Raw genomic sequence first — 11,357 nt, forward strand, 5'->3', positions numbered from 1 at the left:
TAATCATCTTTTCCTTTGTCGTGTCTATGTTTTTTCCACTCGATCACATTTAGACGGGTAAGCGACGAAGTTCGTCTGCAGTGCAGCATGCGCTTTAAAGGCATTAGCTAAAGCTCTGAATGCCGTTTGCTGCTTCTACTGTATGACGCTTCCTTCCGCGTGGCACTAGCTAGCCAGCGCGACTGCACAAGCGCATTGTGTTGTATGTTAAAGGTACTGAAGCTTGCAAGAACTGAAATTGTTATTTTTAAGCGTCCCGGTAAATCTTCGCACCAGCTGTCGCGCACTTCATGTTTTCGCATTTATTTTATGCGTGACTTCGCGTATGTTTAACTGTTGCTAGTTGCTTCATGCATAACTATTGTTGATTTTTGGAGGTGCGAGGTTTTCACCCTGCTTCGTTTGTAAAGGGTTTAAATCACGCTGTGCCTTGTCGGAATGATACCAAGCAAGCGCTTCTTTAACAGCTTTATTCTTTTCGCACGAGAGCATCTTAGATATCGTGGTTTTTTGGGAAATGTGTTTAGAAAATGGGTAGTTCAGGGCGAGAATTACTAATAGCTGCTACATATGGTATTTTTGTTCCATTTTCGCTGAAAAGTTCGTGTCACGTTTGCGAAGTCATCACACCTCGATGCTGCCTACAGACTTACCACGCCGAGTGATTTGTTTGTTTCACAACGTAGTCCCTTTTTGCTTGTGAATTTTGTACTCAATTGAATTCTTTCTTATTATGCTTACGTCGCAGAGGACTAAATCCGGCCTTGCCGCCAATACTTTGACTGGCGCTACTCTGCCTTTAAATATATCATGTGGCATCTTTCTTTAGTAACAGAGAAAAAGGCACTGAAAAGTTGGTCAGACTTGAGCTTTGTACGTTTCCAAGCAGCTCCCTTGCGGAATTTAAAATTGCAAACACTGCAGCGGCAACGGCAGTTCATCGGCGTATACGCAACAGAACTGCAGCGGCAGTGCAGCGCTAACACACGCTTTTATTAACCCGTGCGTTTGCTGACTTCGTTGACTAGTGTCGCGTTTCCATCAATAAATTCGCAGTTACTCTTCTTGAGGTGACTTTGGCTGCACTTATTAGGCGATGTCACATGTATTCATCGGCAGAAAGATCACAACGGCATGTGCAGACATTGTACCGTGCGGATTTAATTGAGATATAAGTCTGCGCTAAAGACAGGTGCTTATTATTGAGGTACAGAAGCAGCATTACGGCAAGGGTAGAATTAAAGAAAACGATCGAGACATCGCATTACTCAACAAAATTTAGCGGCTAGTTAACATGAGCTCCACTTCATGTAACTGGGGTTCATGGTGTTTGTCTGCGGGACGCACCTGGCCCGTATGTGGACCAGGTTGTCCCAAACACCGGTAACATCGTGTTAGCACCCGCTCCCACGGAGGCCAGCGTCTTCCCTACAGGTGTCTCCGCAGAAGAAGCAGTAAGGCACCGGAACAAAGGAGAAATCGCAGCCGGGAACTTCAGCCATCCTTGCAGGTACGCAGGTATGCTAGCTGCCTGAGGACGCTTATTACTGGTTAGCTCTACAGGCTATGAGTGGCCTCAAAAACATGGCAATCATGATGTATTCCCGGCTTCGCAATCGCTTTCGGCGCGTGCAGCCTGCAGAAGCATACATAGCCTTCGAGATATCTGTTTTTGTTACTCAGGGTCGGCCGTCTCTGGGGCGTGGATTTGGACGCCACCCATTACTATGTAGTGCGTGTGTATGTGCCTATGACAATGCACTTCCTCCGGGATCGGCCCGCGTCGCAAACCACATTAAAGCTCTTGCGACGACACGTATCGCGCACTGCAGTATCAGAATCTGTCCCTCAAGTCACCGCATTCGATTATACACCATCTCCGCTATCGGACCCGTCTACTCGGCCACACAGCCGTCCGCGCATATAAAGAAGAGCCAAAGATACCAACGCTTTAAAACCAAATCATTTGTTTGGAGCACATTGTTCAAAATCTCGCTCAGGGAGTTCGGTTTGAATCGCGGGACAACCCACCACAGGAAACGCCATGAAGGCTGACAGAGTAATTGAGGGTCAAGGGAAGCAAGAAACTTCTATCGATCCTTTCCTTGCTGTAGAATTAGACTGCAAACCAAGCCGAGCTGGGGCGCTATAACGTAAAGCTATTCCAAACTTTTCTATTCTAATTCTGCAATAATCCCTCCGCGATTGATCAAAAGCTTTCTTGGACCACCCCCACTTCGCCTGTCTGTCACGCGACGTCACAAAAAGCGCGATAGTTCCCCATCTGATATGATGCGTACACAATGATTATGCATCACTGGACCAAAAAAAATGTTATTTCTGATTCGACACCTTTTAGCCATTAACCCTCGGCTATTGGTCGAAAGTTTTCGGGCTGCACCCACTTCACCTGCCTGTCACGCGATGTCACAAAACCGCGAGAACTCACCGCGTTAAAGTGACGTGTACGCGTTAAAGATACGTTATATGCCGAACAAAACAGTCTTTTTTTTTCTGAGTAGCGGCAGGCTGCCCCGTTCCGAAAGGAATAAAAGATGGCTGCCGCCGATCCCTCAGGCACTGTCAACTCGCACCTGTCGGAGAGCGTGGGTTTATTTGCGTACAATAAACCTTTTTACGTGGCCATGTAACGTTTTCAAGCACTTGCGGCACGTTTACGGCCTGGCTACGCCAACTTTCCTTTGCTGAGGATCCGTTTTAGCGGCATTTACCTTCCGTTGCATGCCGCCGCGATTTTCGACCAGCCACCTCAAGCCAAATAAGGGAAAACGGACCAATCGCAGACGCCGGCACCGCCCTGTTCATCCGGTTATCGATTTTCCGTGCACTTTCTCGGCCCCATCAAATCCCTCTCCAGTTAAGCGTGGTCCTCGCCTCTTGTCAGGTAATTAGATAAGACAAGCCGCTCACTGTAGGCAATGTTATTCGTTTTTAAAGCGAACAAAAGTACCTCCTATAAACGAGGAGAGCCTTTAATTGGTCTGCTCAGACAACCCTGCAAGTCACCACCCGATGCTTGCGTCGGCGGTTACGCAAATTTGACGTCAGGAGATTGGAACAAACACATATTGGAATAGTTTTACGTTATAGCGCCCCTGTTTCCTTTACGAAAAAAAAAACCATACTGGCGACTTTTTTTTTTCTTCAGCAGCCCAGGTCCGCTTTTCTTCTACTGCGCTGAAAAGTGAGTTAAAGATGACGCGTTCACTTCGACATGTTACTGCACAATTTTGCCCACCCCTTAGCTCACGTCGCCTTCGGTGAAGACAAGGGCCATGATCCAGCACCACCTAGATAGCGCAAGGCCTGTTCAGTCCGATCCATGCCGTCGTGCTACCTGGCCCGACTGCCATAGAATCTAATGGGGATGCTCCCAAGTCGTGGTGATTTTCGACGTCACCGCTTTCATTACGCCAGCCTTGGCAATGAAAATTTGCGGCCAGGTAGCATGACGTCATAAATAACAGTGAACAGGCCTCTTGCGCTATCTAGGTTGTGTTGCATCATCTATTCTGCGTATCGCTAGATGAGGCGAAATCTCTAATATGACTTCACATCAGCGTATGCGTGAACATTACCAGAACTGTCCTCCCTGCCGTTTTTATTTTTATCCGCGCATTAAATTTGTCGGATCTTATGTCACGCGAAAAGTAATGCGTATCGAAATCGCTGGTCCGAGTAAGAAGCGATAGACATGCAGCGCACTACTTGACATGCAATGTACATTACACTACATTACATTACAATACATTACACTACCTGGATGAACTACAAAACGTGCCATCCATGCACTAATCTAATCAGAAACACTACACGCATGCGTTGTCTTAGACCTGCGTTCTGGCGGCAGCGTTGACAATATTGTACGCATAAAGAGAAAAGCCGTCAGATACATTTACTCAGGTTATTCCCGCCAAGACTATCACGCCACAGTACTAACATAGAAAATCTCAGCGGATCCTATTCCTATACTCTGCTCCTAACTAACAAACTTGCTGTCGACACCAACCAGTACGTGTCACCTTTAGCAACGAGACACACGCGAAACCGCTACGCTAAGCCGCATTCCCTATCACCATAATTCGCAACAACCGATACTTTAGTGGTAGTAGTAATGAATGTTATTTATCAAACCATGCAGGCGACGTCTTCACCCTATAGGCGGACGGCGTCTTCAATCCAGGATGCCATGGACCCTGGCCATGCGTCGCGCCTTGTCCATGCGTAAATACTCTTCCGATACGTTTAAATACTTTGTTTTTTTAAGAACGATAATAGCGTAATGGTCTAAAAATAATAAACCATAATTTCACATTCTGTAAACTGACTTCAATTGAGCCTATGTTCTCGTTTCTTTTTTCTCTTCCCTGCTTGAACCAGCCTACGGTCGGCAGTTTGTAATAAATAAATGAATAAATACATAAATAAAAATTTCAAACAGCCATACTTGTTTTCCATATATAGCTGTGCATGCACCGCAACGTAACCCTGTCATCGGGCAAGCCTCCCGTTTTATCTGTCGGCAGGAAGCGAGTTCCATCAGATGCGACCGGCCATTGTTTCTTTAACGCTCGCTTGAGGATGCCTCATAAGAACACTGCATCCTAGCTGTCCAGGAATACGGGGTCAGTCGTTTTTGGTTTGTTACAAATTATGCAGTTTATATTCCAGGGAACAAACGTATCCTGTTCTCCGAGCTTGACAGGAAGCGTGCCGCTATGAAGTTGAAAGAAGAAATACTTTGTTGATTCTCTCACTGGAATTTTTTTTTTTGCCCTCTTTAGGACGTCTCCTCCGTGCCCGATAGTGTATAAGGTACGATACAGTGGTTCCGGCAACACAACATATACGAGGCCCTTGTACAATTTCTTGCGTGTACCTGCACTCACATATTCTAAAGAAAATCTTACATACAAAATATTGAAAGAAGAAACAACTAGATGAAGAAAACCACACAACCACGCGCACTTGGTCTACTCATGGCATTCGCAGAAACTATACAGAATACGCTAACACATCGTGCAGTCTTGTTTGAATAATTGTTCCCAGGAAATCGTCGCCTTGATATCTCACAAAAATGAACGTACTTACAATCTGCTTTAGGAACAATTAAAATATATCTAGCTCATCACTTTTGACTGGACGAAACAAATTGGTTTGACTTGTCCATCCAAAATCGAACCCCCCGCATACACGGCAAAAATTCGTGTGTCGTGATCCGTGATTGGTCGGACGAGGCTGCAATGGACGCCGAGGCAACGCCTGCGAAGCGCCGACTCAGCAAAGCAAGCATGGCGTCTCAAGACACTCGGCTACGAACAACGCAGAGGCGCGGGAACGAGCCTGGAACCAAAAAGCCTCGCGTGGCCAGCCATCAGTGCGTCTTTCCTTTCTGTAGATCATCATCATCATCATCATCATCATCATCAGCTGTCGGTGTCGCTTATACGCGGCGGCGGCAAGTCGACGCCCTGAGCGTCGACTTGGCTGTGGGATGCTACAATGCAAATTCTCTGAGGGGAGCGCCGTTGGCTCGGTCTGGTGTCACTCATAAATATGGAGTTTTTTTAGAGAGGTCGATAAATATTGCAACGCTCAACGTCCGGGGGCTTAGTGCCAAGAAGCGGCAAAACCAACTTTACCGCCTCATAACTGAGCACTACTTTGATATTGTAGCCATTCGGGAGACCAAAGTGGAAAGAGAGGACCAGACAGTGCGTACGGTGCGTCCTTTCGCGAGGCGCTATGACGTGTGTGTTGCCCATGCGGTGAGGGTGTCTTCGGGGTGCATTTTGTCAATTCGCCAGGGCCTTGTGTAGCAGTGCCTGTGTGTCAGGCCGTTTCATTGTCTCTGACTTTCCCTGTTACCAGAAAATCGGCGAGTAATTTGCCTTTATGCACCAACTAAGGCTCAAGAGCGAAGGTTTTTTTTTTGTTGTTGTTGTTGTTTTGAAGAAATCGAGACGTACTTGAAGTGCGAGCGTAGACTAATCCTGGCGGGAGATTTCAATTGTGTCTGTGCATAACGTGACAAAACCAGTGGGAAACAACACAGTGATGCGAGTACTGCTGTTCTGAAAGATATGATTGCAGAATTTCATCTAGAAGACGGGGGTGAACGCCTTTGTGGCAGAAAAGCGGTCATCTTTACCCACTTTCACGGTACGAGCCATGCTATAGACTTGACAGAGTGTACGTGTCGGCTGAACTAATTCATTCGTGTCGAGGTCGTCGAGTCACACCTGTTACGTTTAGCGATTATTGTTTGGTTTCCTTCTGTGTTGGAAAAAAAGAAGGAATAACAAAGAATTTTCTTGGGATCTCTGGAATGCAAACTTGCTGAACGATGACGAGTTTTGTAAACAGTTTCTCAAGGCTATAGGTAAAACAACTCAAAACTTAGATAGCCGGGGACATAAATGGGGAGTTCGTAAGCAAAGAATTAAATTGAAAGCACTTGAAATCGCCAACGTTTTAAGTCACGCGAAAACAGAACTCAAGTCCCGTCTTAGATGGAATCTGAAGCAATTATTGGAAGCGGGAAGTACACAACCCGGTTACTTCTTAGCAGGCATAAAAAGCATAAAGCAAAAGTATGAGCTGATAGACGAAGAGCGATACAAGGGAGCATTGATTCGAGCCAGAGCTGAGAAAATGTACACAGGAGAAATGCCAAGAAAACGTGCCTTGTGAGTGGAAAAGCAATATGCTTTCCAAAATGGAATAACAGAAATAGAACATAATGGGTCACTGTCTATACAACAAAGAAACAATAGCAAGTTCTTTTTTAATATTACAAAGTATTGTTTTCTCGTAGCCAAGCTGACACTGATAGATTTAAAGATGACTTCATTTCATTGATACCAACATTAGATTATGAAACCAAGGAAATATTAGAAGTGCACATAACAGTGGAGGAAGTTAAGATGGCGGTTGATCATTTAAATAATGGCAAGTCATCGAGCCGGATGGCTTAGGCGCTGCATTGTACAAAGCGTTTAAGGGTGTTATCGTACCTGGGCCGCTATGTAGTACACGTTCGAAAAGCCGACGTTCGATTTCGCCTCGCACGATTGTCCAGGCTGCGCCGATATCGCGGCCTAGGCCAATCTAGTCCAATCGCGTTAGGTGAAATCGAACGTCGGCTTTTCGAACGGGTACAAGATAGCGGCCCTGTTTTGACCGAAGTATACGACGAGGCTTACGAGAACAAACATCTACCGTCCGTTTGGTCAGCACACAAGGTCTTCATACCAAAAACTGTAGACCCAATCAAATTACACAATGTTACATCGTATAGACCGATTAATCTGACAAACATAGACTGTAAAATAGTAATGAAAGTACTGGCTAACAGGTTACAGACAGTAATGAAAGATTTAGTCGGTCCAGATCAAACGTGCGGAATAAAAGGAAGGACAATTATGACAAACCTACGCATAGCACGATCAATCCTTGAATGCTGTGGTGCAATGCAACTCAGTGTCGCCATGCTGCAAGTTGACCTCGAGAAGGCATTCGACCGCGTGCCGCACGATCTGCTTCTATCTGTGCTTGAATATGTGAATGTAGGCAATGTGATCTGTGGAGGTGTGCGGATGGCTTACGCCGGATGTACGACGAGGTTGATAATAAACAATTCAGTAGGTGAGCACATACCAATGCAACGCTCAATCAGACGAGGGTGCCTGTTATGACTGTTTCTTTTTTGTATCTATATTGAACCTTTTTTGTCTAAGCGTAATTAGGAACAACGCTACGAGGATTTCACTTGCATGAAGCCGAGGTAAGCCCTCTTGCTTGCGCTGATGACATTGCAGTTTTCTGTGTTGATCGTGAAAGTGTAATGCATACTGTCAATGCTGTAAAAATTTGTTTGTCAAGCAAGTGGTAGTGCAGTAAACTGGGACAAGTGCCTTAGGTTTTGGGATGGGGAATGAACGTCACACCATGGGACGTCGCACCAAGGATGTTTTCGAACATTAAATGGCAACAAACACCGGCAAAATACCTAAGAGTGCCCCTGCAGTACTACTGTGACAACGAGCCTTATCGAGAAAACCAAACAGAGAGAGAGAAGGAGATTCTTGATGGGAAGGAAAGGTTGGGGTAAAGTGCAGCGCAGTAACTGTCTCTCAGCAGAGGACACCTCAACCGCGCTGCACAAGGGGAAGGGAATGAAAGTAGGGGGAGAGAAAGAGCACCAACAGAGGTGTTACGTGAAAGGGCACAAAAGTGGAAAGGCTGGGATAAGTCGGTTTTCGCACGGGTCACGACTTGCAACTTATTTCTCGTAAGCAAGCTATGGGGTATGTAATGGAAGTTTTGCATTGCAGCCGGCTAAATGTACAAAAAATGCACTGTGTGTTCGCGATCTTTATTTAGAGCTCTGCATGAGAAAAAACGAGCTGAACAAATCTGCTTAAAAGAGTGAGTGATGGTGGGCTTGGTTTAGCGCATCTGTATGTAAGACAATTCGTAAGTCGATTTGGTTTTGTCAGAGGTGTAGATGATACCTTTCTCAAGACTATGATTCAACTGTGGCTGGGTAAAGTGCTGTCGGAATTTGTTGTGCCTTCGGTGTATCAGCAAGGACCAGTACGGGGACATATAAAAGGAGTGCTTTCATCTTCCCGCTTCCTACCGGCGCATTTTTCTTTGTAATATTTGACCGAGGTGTCACATGAAAAACTGTGCACAGACCTTGTTGACGTGTTATTTCCTGTGCTATTGTACCGTGAATTACATTGTGCAGGCAAAGGAAACGATGTTTTGAAACGTGTTAAAAAAAATGATTGTTGAGCCAGGGACCCACACTGTGATATCGTCAGCGTATATGACGTGCCCCAAGCTGAATACTGCCTCGAGGAGGAGAGGTCTCTAAGTTCAAAATACCCAAGGAGGTGGAGACACAATTAGTTGTAGACCCCATACCTAAATATTCATCCTGTCCACAACAAGGGCAGGAGGGACGCCAGGGCCAAATGCATTCTGGGTAAACTGCACCAGCAACACAGCTCAGCTCTTTTTGTCGATGCAACTAGTTATGGATCGGGCAACCGCTACGCTATTGCCGTGGTCGATGAGAGCGGTAAATTAGTAAGCGCGGCGTCACTAAGAACGAGCTCCATTCATGCCGCCGAAGAAGCAAGCATAGCACTTGCAATTACAACGAGGAGAGGCTCCACGATTTTCTCCGATTCCCGTACAGCTATTAGGAATTACTCAGCCGGCTTCGTCTCAGTGGAAGCACACAATATACTTATACACAGTATTAATACTCATAATTACGACCAACTGGATAGCTCACACCTAGTCTGCTTTCCGGCTCATCAGGGCCACTCGGTCAGCCCCAATGGCTGCAATCCTAACGAGCAAGCTCACTCTGCTGTGCGAGATCTCACATGCCGCGCAACAGATCAGGAACTGCTCCAGGATGACTGCGGCTCCTACAAAGAACCACTTACTACTTTTCACGAGATCACCTCACACTATAGGGACGGCAGGAGGTTTTTCCCTCCCCCTCATCAGAAGCTCAACCGAGCTCAGGCAGTCACATTAAGAATGATTCAAACTGAATCTTATCCCACACCTTTTGTGCTTAACAAAATTGACCAGGATTTTCCCGCGGAATGTAAAAGTTGTGGACACACTCCGTGTCTACTTGATCATATGTTCTGGCTGTGCCCCAACCAAAGGGCTTCGAATCTCAACAGTGAGGACTGGAGTCGGCGCATATCCAGCGAAGTCCTCCAGGATCAACTCCTGGCCGTCCGGAGAGCTCACGACATCGGGAAAGCCTTTGGCCTACCGGTGCCTACGTGGGCGGAGCCACCGATTTAGCCTGGGGTCTTGTGCCCTCGGACCCTAGTTTCTCTGGACTAAAATAAAGTTCTTGCCATGCCATGCCATGCGCCAGGGATTAAAACCTTCTCTTTTTTTTTTTTTTAAAGCTGCACACATGAACTTTACCCGTTAAACCATGGTTAGAAGATGCGGGTTTATTTGTTCCGTGGGGTACTCATTGTTTATTATGCAAAAAACCAGAGACAATTGAGCATGTGTTTTTAGATTGCTGGGGTGGGATGTTTTTCTGCGACATCTTAAAGAGAACATTGAAAAATGAGTTGCCATCAAGTCCGCATGGAATCCGTTATCGTACGGTCGAAAACGAGGACGGGGTGCCTTTCGATCTTGTTATGCTCCTGGGCATGCACAGTAGATGGCGAACTCGGAGTGCTGTACACGACACGGATATCGATGTTATTTTTGCGAATCTGTGTCCCATTTTGTCGAAGTGCAGAAGGTGCAGACGTATGTACCGGAGTGGGTTTCAAGATTGGAAATGTTGTCGCACATTCCAAAATACTAATGACTTGTAGTCAGCAAACAGCTGACGGTTCTCTGTACTATGATCTTGTTATTCTGTTCTTCTGAGCTCATAAACTCTGTGTCAAGTGAGGTAATAAAGAGAAATAAGCGGTGGTTAAGCCTAGTGGGTAGCACACCGGGCTTCTAAGCGTGGGGTCGTGGGTTCCAAACTCCTTACCCCTTGCCAATTTATTCAGCTTTTTTTTTCTATACGGTAATTTCTTTATAGCGATTACCGAGGGGAAGTTAGAACGCAGGCGAGAGCGTGCGCTGTCAAGAAACGCGCGAATAACGCAGGCTCCCGAGACTGAGAGAGATAGTGACGTGGCGTCGCGGTGATGCCTTCCCCTTTCACTCAACGTCTGGCGCGCCAATGCGGCAGTGTTCCATTTCGCCCGCTGACATGACGTGGCGTGACAGCCAATGGGAATTTAGGTGCCATTTTGCTTTTGTTTATTTTCAATAATGTTTTTACTCACTCACTCACTCGCTTTTACAGAAGCCGGCTTTCTCGCTCAATGGGCCATTTTATGGTTTCGCATCAATAAATTGTGTGACAAGATCCATGCTTTATTTCACTTCACTGCGCGTAATCTTTATTGGATAAATTTTGAACTTTTCTATACGTACGCCAAAAAAAATTTCTTTTTCCTTTCTTTCTTTCTTCCATCTTTTTTTTTTTTCGAGCGCTTGCATCTTTCGCGGGCCACTGAAGAAACGTCTCAAGCGCAGAAGTACTAGAAAAGGAGTAATTGATTCGGCGAAAGCAGTAAAGCTAACAATATTCAGTTAATAAATTTTAGTGTCGCGCAAGCTCAGTAGAAAATTTTACTGCACTTAAGAGTGTGCAAAATACGAATGCTTTGGTCTTCTCAAATCTACGTCTATTTAAGTTCGCGTGCTCATTCAGCTTTCCTTGAACTATTTGTACAACTGACGTAAAGTATAAAGAATAACTAGGGACC

The sequence above is a fragment of the Dermacentor albipictus genome, chromosome 3, assembly GCF_038994185.2.
Source record: "Dermacentor albipictus isolate Rhodes 1998 colony chromosome 3, USDA_Dalb.pri_finalv2, whole genome shotgun sequence".
Lineage (NCBI taxonomy): Eukaryota > Metazoa > Arthropoda > Arachnida > Ixodida > Ixodidae > Dermacentor > Dermacentor albipictus.